Here is a 10,673-nt window from a genome sequence, read left to right as displayed (position 1 = left end):
TTCTCCTTCTCCTTCTCCTTCTCCTTCTCCTTCTCCTTCTCCTTCTCCTTCTCCTTCTCCTTCTCCTTCTCCTTCTCCTTCTCCTTCTTTTCAGTACCGGGAATCTAACTGAGGACCTTGCACTTGCCAAGCAGGCACTGTGCCACTGAGCTACAACCCCCAACCCACATCTGTCTACTTCTCTCCATCTCTAACCTGCTAGCACTTTATTCAGACTATCCCCATCTTTATCCCTTTCTATTAAAATTAATCTCTTACTGTCTTCCACACATTCTTGCTGTCACTACCTCCCCTCCTTTTTCTCCTCATTCTTCTCTTTCCTCTTCTTCTTGATCACTTTGATTTTTTATTTTCTTTGAATGAATAGTTTCTGTGATTATTATCAATGAAGAAACAGATGTGGGCTAAACTATTATGGGCTGTGGTCATTGTGGATGTTGAAATATGATGTGTGTTGTGAAGCAGTTGTGGTTTTGCTTATAGACTGTGATATGTTGTAGTCATATCTGTTGAGACCCTTAGTCCTGCCACTTTAGATTTGCCATTTAGTTGCTGTGGGTTTTGTGGTGGTGACTTCACATCACTTCAGACTAAAGAAATGAAAGCTATTGATGGTTTCATCACATTGGAAGATTCACTTTTATGGCTAGAAGGCGCATGCTTTAGTGATAGAGACTGGAAAGAGTAGGATCAAAGTGTCAGTAGGTTCAGTGTCTGGTGAAGGCTGGCTTTCTGCTTTATAGATTATATCTCATTGCATCTTCAATGGTGGAAGGGGGCCTCTTGTCTTCTAATCCATTTTTTACAGTTTTGGTGGAGATTTCATCAATAAGCACATTTGATCTTATTATTTTTCTGCTTAAAATCTTTAAGTACTTTCCACAGATGTTAAAACATAAAAAGAAATCCTCAAGGAGGCACTGTATTACCTAACCCTATTTTTCTCTAGTTTTGCTCTCCCTCACTCTCTAGGATCCAACCACCCTGGGCTCCTTTAAAAATTCTTCAAAACAACCCAGGTTGTGCTCCATTGTACATTCTTCCCTTTTTACCTCTCCCCTCCTTCCATGCCCTCTCTGCACACCTTTCTCTCTGTCACTGCAGATCTCCTGTACTTCAGAAGATGGGGGTGTAGTTGAGTGTACTCATCTTCACCTGCAGATCTCAGCTCCCACCCCCCTTCCTCCAGAAAGCTGTCCCTGTTTCTCTAGACCCAACAGGGTAACCCTGTGACATGTGGCGTATGTTCATAGAAACTTCTAAGTTTTTTCTTATGTTTTAACCATTAGAAAATTTTAAAGGTAAAGTATAAAGCATACATAAAAGTGTACATAAAGCATAAGCATCAAATTTAATCAATAATGCAAAATCAAGTTCCCTGCAACCACCTACCGGGTCAAGCAACAAAACGTTAACAGCATTCCAGAGACACGGCCGTGTGTCTTTTCCTGAGCGCAAACCTCTCCCTTCACCAGAGACCCAGTGACACTGCTTTCCTGACTTCCTGCTAGTGGTTTTCTCACTTTTGAGGATCTAGATTTCATCACTTCAGAAATGTATACAGCTTATGTATGTCATAGCAATTGTTATCAAATTTGACTAAAATATTAAAAATAAAATAAATTTCATATACATATCAACTTCATATGCACATTTGTCAGTTTAGAAATGTATATATATATACTAAGCATATGCATATAAGATTATTCAATTATAATTTGTATTTCCCAGTGCACTCTAAGCTCTGGAAGACCAAGGGTGGCATCTCTTTGGCTCACCTTTGTGTTCTCAAGGTTCTTTTCAGTCCCTGGCACATAAGAAGTCTACAAAAGGTATCCAGCAACCCAGTGAATGGGATGACACCAAGGCTGACTCTAGATAAAGGCTGAGCTATTAGGAGGGAACACATGGGGAGCCTTTTTCAGAAGGAGGGTGCAAAGTGGGGGTTTGGAGATCCACTGTGGATGAGGAGCATGTTCAAAACTGTCTATCTTTTTCCTCCCAAAACTTTAAATAAGAAAGGCAATTGAGAGAGGTATGCAGGAAATGGTTATGTCTATTTTCACATCTATCTATTTATGTGTCTAACTGCTCATTTATTTATTTCTGTTCAACCAGCCATGTAATATACAAATATATAGCTACTAAAATATACTGGAAAAATAGAGCATCACAGAAAGACAGGGTGGGAAAAATGGTCAATTTCATAAGCACTCATAAGTCCTGGCCGCTCTTCATGACCTACAGGAATAAACCCTGGCCCCATTAGCAACTCCAATGAGAAGATGGTGAAAAAATAAACCAAGTTTCAGGAATTTGATTCATGAGAGAAAAAAACCATGGCAGGATCTTGGAAACACATGAATTATTCACAGTTCAAACAAGGGAAGAGGGATAGGAAGAGGGAATGATCAGGGCACAACCATCATGGAAAGGAAGTTCTCCAGGCCTAGGGTGGCCTGGGGAGGGGTGAAGGATGCAGAGAGAACAGCCTCAGTAGAAGACTAAACTGGAGTAGAAGAGGCGGAACAACCATCTTGGCCCGTGCAAAGGACGTGAGAACACCAGGTGGGGGTAAGGGCAGTTTTGCAGTCTTGGCTGGGTAAACTGAGGGTGAGTCCCTACATGTGAAAGCCATTGTAGCTGGAGTAGCAGTTCTGCAGCTCATGACTGAGTATAAAAATATGTCCTGCTGCCAGGCTCACTGCTGTCCTGGGATTGCAAGAGAGGAAAAACACATTGGCTGGGAAGCAGCATGGTAGGTGAGGTGGGTGCAAGGTTTGCAAAGTTGAGCAGGGCTTCTCTCTAGAAGGGGCTCTGGAGGGAAGGGCTGGGCCACCTGCTAGGAAGTATTGATCTATGCCATGGTTGTGTTTGGGTCTGCGAAGAACAGAGGGAAGAAAAGGGCTTTTCCTCAACATCAAAGAGAAGGGTAGAGTTGTGTTAAACCAAGAGGTGGCCCGTTGTGGGTAAGGTGTAGGGGTGAGGGGAGGTGAAGCCAGGCCTCAGGCACTGAGTCCACGGGAGCCTGAGGGACCGTGAGAAGCAGGACTACAGCTAAGCTGCTTCCCTGAGAGGCAGTTGGGAGCCAGACAGGTGGAGCGTGGGTGAACCTGTCTGCTTTAAACTGGGCGGGGCTGGCACAGCCAGTGCATGTTTGGTTCTCCAGGAAAAGCCCAACAAATCAGTGTGCATTCAGGTATTTATTGAGCTTTTACTCTGCCAGGCTGGGTACACAGAAATTGGTCCTCTCCCAAATGATTCCAACTCAATGAGACAGATAATAAATGTTCCAGTAATTCAATCCGACTATTTTAAATACTAAAAAGTGCTGTGGAAACTGTGAGGTAGGGTACTAGGCTAGAGACAAAGGGGGTATGTGGGAGATGCAGGTGGGGTTGCTTTGTGGAGAGTGGTCAGGAAGCACCTCCCAGAGGAACTGAGCCCTGAAATATGAGCCAGCCTTCTGCATGGGGTGGGGGAAGTAAAGCAGATAGCTCAGCATGTTCCAAGCAACAAAGACAAACACCAGAAGACCACTTGAAATTCAGGTCTCTGCCATCACCACGCCTGGGTTTTCTCAACCTGAGAGATGAGAAGGTTGGACAAGATGATGAAAAAGTCATGCTTGGTGTGGCTCCATGGGAAAGGCAGGACTTGAGTGGGTCTGAAAGAAGGATCCTCAAGAGCTAGTGAGGTCCCCGGAACCAGCACAGAGGTATGTGGTTCTAACTGTGCTCACACTGCGGATATGAATCCTTTCTGGTTCGGGTCCTGCCCTTAGGACTTGATTAACACTTTGTTATTTCCATAAAGACCCTACCTCCAAGCAGTCACAATATGGGTTAGGTCATTCAGCCCATAGCAGTGGGTGAAGATGTGAATGAGACCCCTCTTTGGTCAGCAGATCCTGAAGAGGCAGTAGGGAAGTCACCGACCCAGCAGGACCCTGCCACTCCAGGAACTGTCCTGGGAATGAAGAGACATGGAGGAAAACATACCTGGCTACAGTGGGGCCCTGCAGGGAAAGGAAGTGGCATCAGAGCTTTGTCTGAACATTGAGGTTAAGAGCGGGGAGGGTATCAGGAGAGTTGGAGGGAAGGGATAAGGGGGGGCAGATAAAGAAGAGCTTCCTTTTTCTCAAAGGAGCCTCTGTAGCCATTGGTTCCCCAGACACAGCCTTTCTGCTCAGGGATTCTGGGCTTGGCATCTTTACTGTGAGCCTGTGCTCATTCCACTAGGGCCACTAGTGGCCAAGCAAGACAAGCACCAAAGTTAATGGGCACTCTTTTCACATTTACTGCAGCCTGGGACTGTCCTAATGCTTACACGACAACTTAGTATGCCCTCCTATCAGTAGCCTCATTGGGAAAACCAGGAGAGATAAAGAAACTGCCTACATCCTCACAGCTGGTAATAGCTGCTGTCAACCTCAGATTCAAGATTTGTAGTCAAGACCCAGACCATTACACCATGCTGCCACAAGGGTGTGGCCTCAGCTGTCATGTGCATCTTCCTGAGGGTGGGGTACTGAAGAGCTCTCTGCTAAGCAGTGGCCTGGGCCTCTGAGGTTAGGCCTTCCCTTCCAAGGAGATGCTTCTGTGTGAAGCCTATGAGGTGATCCCAGCCCTCTCTAAGAGGTGATCCCTCCCCAAAGAGGTACAGTAGCCACGTCTTCTGAGGCTCACTCAGGTCATTGGGTAGGTAAGCTGGCATCTCCTCCATTCCCTCCCCTGTTGAGCTTTTCTTCACCCAGGCTTCTGTAGTTGGAACGTGAGGTCAAGAGGGAGTGGGGAAGAGAGTGATCACAGAGAGGAATATAAGAGGGAGATAAGCTGAGGAAATGAGCCACAGAATGGCCCGAGGGCAACTGGGACAAGCCCACTGCAGTTCATGAGCCTGGTCATCTGCAGTGGACTGGCACAAGCCTGGAGAGACAAGAGAAGCTGACATTACTGCTAGTGCCACCCACAGAAGCTGCAGACCAGGACTATTCCTCTTACCCAGCCCCCTAAAATGGGGAGAAAAGGGATACTACCAACTCCAGGACAGGTGTTATGGTTGATACATTATATCAACTTGAGGAGTCTAGAAGCTTAACTAAGTCAGCAGTTCTACATCCTAGGGTGAAGAGGACATGCCCTTCCTGCTGTAGGGTGTTCTTTGTGTCAACTGGAGAAGTTTAAAAGGTTAGCTATGTGACTCAGCAGTGGCCAGAGTGCTTACTCTGTGTTCTTCCTGAGCCTGTGCTCAGGAATAGGAGGGCGTGGAGATTGTGTGAGGGCTGCACATACCCCGGGATTGGGATAGCTTATTTACAATATAAAGGGGGAAAAGAGGCTTGTGCTCCCTGCTCCTTTTGCTCCTGCTGATTTTGCTGTCTTCTGCTGCCTTGAACTGTTGCCCCTGTGCCATGCCACCCTATCTTGGAGCCAGGTGATTATGGACTAAACCTCCACAAACTGTAAGTTACATAAACCTTCCCTTCCTTAATTTTTGGCATCAGGTATTTTGTCTCAGCAACGAGAGAAAAGTAACCAAGACAACAGGTGCGACCTTGCTTCCTGAAGGGGAACTGGACACTCACATCTCTAGTCCTGCCCTGGCCATGAGTGGTCTATGTAACCAACCTCACAGTACCCTGAGCATGTTTCCATGAAGCGGCCACAGGACACATCTCTGCAGCCCTTCTGATGCTTATGATGTTCTGGGTCCGTCTGACAAGCAGGGTCTTGGAGTCTCAGCTTCTCCGTTTATTTAGGACTTGATGAGAGCACTGGGAGACTCATCAGGGAGAGAATGAGTCTCTGACTTTGCTGAGCTCAGCCTGTGACCTGCGCAGCCTCAGAGCTCCTGTGGGTGATGAGACCTGTGGCTTCTGTGGCCTTTGCTCATCACTCCCAGTGCCAACCTGGGACTTTGGTGATCTCACTCCTCTGTGCAGGGCTGCAGTTCTTCTGCTTCAAAGGGACCATAGAGGTTCTTTGTCACCCGCCTCCCTCCCTGGGGCTTTACTGGGATGAGCAGGATAGTGTTTTCTAATTACTTAGCGCTCCTCAGAGTGCAAGACCTATGAGTCAGGATGAAGGGCTCCTAATCAGGTTGGTTTCAGAGATTATTCATCCAGAAATATAAATGAACATTTAAATGAGAACAAAGGTTGGCGAATACCAGCCAGAGAGGGGGTGGCACAGAGAGGGAGGGCTGGGGAACACTGGGGGGGCTGCTTGGCTCATAGCCTCTCTCCAAGGGATACTTGGTTTGACTCATGGTCTCGGGCTCCTTAAGCTTCCGCTTTCCCTGTTCCGGACTCACGCCCTTGTCCTGCAAAATGCATTTTATTAACTCACTTAGAGTCTGTACCAGAAGGGACAAACTGCAACTGGGCATAGTGGCTCCAACCTGTAATCCCAGCATGATGGGAGGCTGAGGCAGAAGGAACAGGAGCTTGCCTTGGTGAGGCAAGTTCAAGCCCAGCCTGGGCAATTTAAGACTTAGTGAGACCCTATCTCAAAATAAAGATCAAAAAGGGTTGGAAATGTAGCTTTGGTGTGAAGGGCCTGGATTCAATCTCTAGTATTTGAAAAACAAACAAACAGGACAAGCTTCTTCTACCAACTGACAGCAGCAATCTGAGGCACTCACAGGATGGACCTGGGCTCACTGAGGAGTGGAGACCATGATTGCTAGACTCTCACCTTATCCCACAAGTGCTGGGTCTGGAACCATCTTTCGGGGAAGGTGGTTTTCTGGGTTATGCGAGCATCCTTGAGAAAGGAGAATAATTCATTAGTGGTGTGTGTGTGTGTGTGTGTGTGTGTGTGTGTGTATACTCACCCATAAGGCCAGCAGAGAGACTGCATATTTATGCTTTATAAACATAAATTAGATTTATGTTTAAATCTAACATCAGGAAGCAGAGAGAGACGCAGTTAGGGAAGCAGATGTCCTTGTACCTAACTCTGCTGTGGACACTGCAGGGCCCAGGCACACTTTAGCACACCTGTTTTCTAATTTGGGAGTACTTTTAAAAAGAAGAAAGAAAAACTACAAAAATCCAAATTGTTAGCTCTTTTATTCAATATGCAGTTAGTATGTGCTCAGTTTCTCCAAGTCATAGTTAAGCAACATAATAAGCAGAAATCATTCTTAGACCTACAGGCTGAGGAGGGACCTGGGGTTCCAACCAAGCCTGTCACAAGCAGTCAGGTTTGGCATGAGCTGGATCTAGATGCAGGCAGCCTGTGCTGGCAATGGAGAAAGAAGGGTGAGATGGGTGAGAGTGCTTGGACAGGCAATGTCCGTGGACCGAGCATCTGTGGGAGCACTCACACCCCAAAGACTATGGTGTGAGCCTGGATGCCTCCAAGGGATTGTGAGTGACAGGACAGAACACAGAGACAAGGCTGGAGGGAGAGAATGTGGGGGGATGTTTGGGCTTTGCATATGGTGCGTTTAGGGGTCATGATTGCTGGGCCATTGTGCAGGAATGTACATTGAGTGGAAGGCATGGTGAAGAATGGAAATGGAGGATCCAGAGGACTCCTCTGTGTAGAAATGGCAGAGAAAGCTGGGGTTGGTGTGCAAGCTCCAAAAGACAGGAAAAAAAGAGATACCAGAGGGCTCAGGCATGAATCCCCAGGTTTTAGAGGCTGAAGGACAGAGAAGCTCAGAGGCAGTTCCTAAATGGGAAATTGTTCCATGTGCACGAAAGAGCCAAGGCCAATGTCAGGGGGGCGGGCAGCGGGAAGCAGAGTCATTTTTCAGGGCCAGCTGGCTGCAACTCGGACATTGATCAGCTGAGTCAATAGCTCCGTGCTCAGACACGAAGCCTGGTTGATGTGTGTGCAGGAAGTAGGGCAGCGGCGGCTCAGCTCTCCCCCACCGGAACCTCAGCCAGCACAGGCTTTGGCAGAGAAGTTGAGCTCATTTTGCCACCAACCTTGGCCTCCAGTAGCACGAAGGAGAAACGAATCCTCAACACAAGCAGGTCATGAATTCACCCATCACAAAGAAGTCCTTTATTCAGAGTTCTCTTGCAGATAAATTTTGACCTCCTGAGGAAAATAATTCAACTGGTCACCACTATTTTAAGAGGATCCCCTTGACTGTATTTTGTGTGACTTCCCAGTGTCATCCTATGGGACCAATTTAGCTTGAACGGACCCCTACAGGTGTTCTGAGATCCATCCTTTGTGTGTCCCCAGAGCTGAAGAGGCAAAAATCAGAATAAGCTCAGCTTTAAGGGTCTTGGGGCTTGAGCCCACATCTAGACAGATGATCAGGCTTCATCCTGAAAGAGGAGAAGAGATGAGGAGAGGAGAGGAAAGGAGAGGACAGGAAAGGAGAGGAGAGGAGAGGAGAGGAGAGGAGAGGAGAGGAGAGGAGAGGGGAGGGAAGGAGAAGGAAGAGATTCAGTGCAAATAGCCAACTCTCAGATCCAGTTCTCCTACCCATGGATGAAGCTGTGGAAGTGGAGAAAAAGAGTTAAGACACCATGGAGGAGGTAGAATAACACTTTAGCATGTATGGGTCCCTCATGCCCAAATGAAAAGACTTTCAGGAAGCCCTCCTGGGTAGCATAAATATTAGCAGGCCATGGAATGCGGGCAAAAAGCATTACTTCTGCTCCCCCACTTTTTTGTTTTTCTGGTGCTAGGGACTGGATACAGCGTCTTCACACTGAGCTATAGCCCCTTTTAAGTCCCCTCTTTGTTTTAAAACTTTTGAGACTGTATCTCTGTAAGTCACTAAATTGTCTGGGTTGGGCTTGAACTTGTGATCCTCTTACCTTGAATGCTGGAATTGTAGGTGTATGCCACTGTGCCTAGCTACTAGCGTGTATTCAAGCAGTGCTTCTTTTACTTGAATGTGGGGATTTTGTTAAATGCAGTGCCCAATTAAGTATGTCTATGTCAGGCCTTGTGGTTTTACACATCTGTGTTCTATGGCTGCTGAAGCTGCTGCTGAAGACTGCTTTGAGTAGCAAGGTTTTCAGGGGTGATTGATTGAATCAAGAGCTAGGGAGAGAGATGAAAAGTTGCAGGTGTGTCCATCTCTTGCTCCCACCAGTTCTGTGCTGAGACACCTTTAGGGGAAGGGAGTGGGGAGGGCATGGCAGGAAGGTGGGCAGGGTTCTCAAGAGGCTCCCTCCAGGGATGAGTGCAAACCCCCTCACCTCACACATTGCCTAGTACCCTGGCTGTCTGTTTATTGACTTCTGAGGCTCCTGGCTCAGGCAGAGTAATTACAGTTGAGGCCCTGATGAATTGGGACCCAGTAATTAAAGCGCCTATTGATTTTCTACTTAGGAGTTCCCTGTAGCTGGAAACAAAAGTGGAGAGGGGGAGAGAGAAACCATCTGAGGAAGGCATTTCCAAAGTGGGGGATGGTTCCTCATGTGTGCACTGGGCCTCCAGCTACTACAGGAGGGGCTGTGGGATGATCATTTATCACTGGACCATCTCTCTAGAATTTGAAAGTTGATTGGCTGGTCAATACATTTCTGGGGCCTGGTGCCAGCAGGAATGGGGGCAGGAGGATGGTGTGCTATAAAGAGTTCATCCTTAGATCTCCAAACCATGAATCTGTCTTGTTTTGCTGTTTCATTTGGCTTATTTTAATTATGTATTGAAGCAATTGCCTTATTTCTACCATCTGCTTTTATCAGGCAACAAAGGGCTTCCCGTCCCTGGGAATTCAGCTTCTGAGGCCAGGCACCGGAAGGAAGGCAAGGGCATGCTGGGGAGGAAAAGGAAGGATTGAGAGCCAAGAAGGAACCTGGGAAGGTAGTGAGACCAAGAGGGTACTGGAGGTAGACTGGGAGAGTTTTAAAGAGCTGGTCATCAGACGGACACCATACAGGATGAGGTGGAGATGGATGTGGGAAAAAGACAGCAGCAAGAAGCAAGCAGAGGAACAACAGAAGGGGCAAAGAAAGAAGCAGGACCCAGTGAGGGAGGGAGGAAGGTGACTGAAACAGAAGAGGGCTTTTTTAGGGGGGAAACAGAGCACATTTAGGTTTTATTTAAAGATTGCTTAAGTTATTTTGGTGCATTTAACTCTTAATTCATCTTCCTTTCACTGAGCTAATGTGAAGTGTGAAAGAAAAACTAATGAGAAGCGAGCCTAACTGGCAATTTTATTTCAGTCAGCTCCGGAGCGTTCTCTTTCTTCCTTCATGCTGGGTCACTTGATCGAGATGATGCTTTTGTTTCTTATAGAAACGCTGTTCTTCTTCTAAGCCTTTCCCTTTGCCTGCCCGTTTCACTGCTGCAGCTGGTTTGGCTGCTTAATGGCAATGAAGTTAGATTAGGATCTGGGTTTTTGATAATGACTGAAGCCAGGCAAAGAGAAGCATTTTAGCATCATGCATGTTGAAACACAATTACCCATTATCCCAGTCAGGGCAGACAATAGGGGCGGTGGAGAGTAGCGAGTGGTGGAGAAGTAAGTGGGCTGTTACTCATTATAAGTTGGAATAAGAAAGAAGAAGAAGAAAAAAAAAACTCCACAGACATAGAGTGGATTTATTCAGCTTATTCAACCTAATTGCACAATGTGCTTGCACCTGAAAAAAAAAAATCTTGCCCAAATATGTCCAATAAACAGCAAAAAAGAGGGCTGGGGGTGAGAGTGTAGCTTATTGTGTTAAGTAGCCTCTGTGCATAGAC

At 46.7% G+C, this 10,673-nt stretch overlaps 1 protein-coding gene and 1 pseudogene across 3 annotated transcripts in view; one reads left to right on the top strand and one right to left on the bottom strand.

Moving 5' to 3' along the window:
* Positions 1-10,673, top strand: part of Tnr (tenascin R) — a 504,972-nt gene that overhangs the window by 22,064 nt on the left and 472,235 nt on the right. The window lies entirely within an intron of this gene.
* Positions 1-10,673, bottom strand: part of LOC106146414 — a 45,062-nt pseudogene that overhangs the window by 8,248 nt on the left and 26,141 nt on the right.

This window comes from Chinchilla lanigera, unplaced genomic scaffold (assembly GCF_000276665.1).
Source record: "Chinchilla lanigera isolate Chin_1 unplaced genomic scaffold, ChiLan1.0 scaffold00005, whole genome shotgun sequence".
NCBI classification, from domain to species: Eukaryota; Metazoa; Chordata; class Mammalia; order Rodentia; family Chinchillidae; genus Chinchilla; species Chinchilla lanigera.
This window is presented reverse-complemented; position numbering and strand designations above follow the sequence as displayed.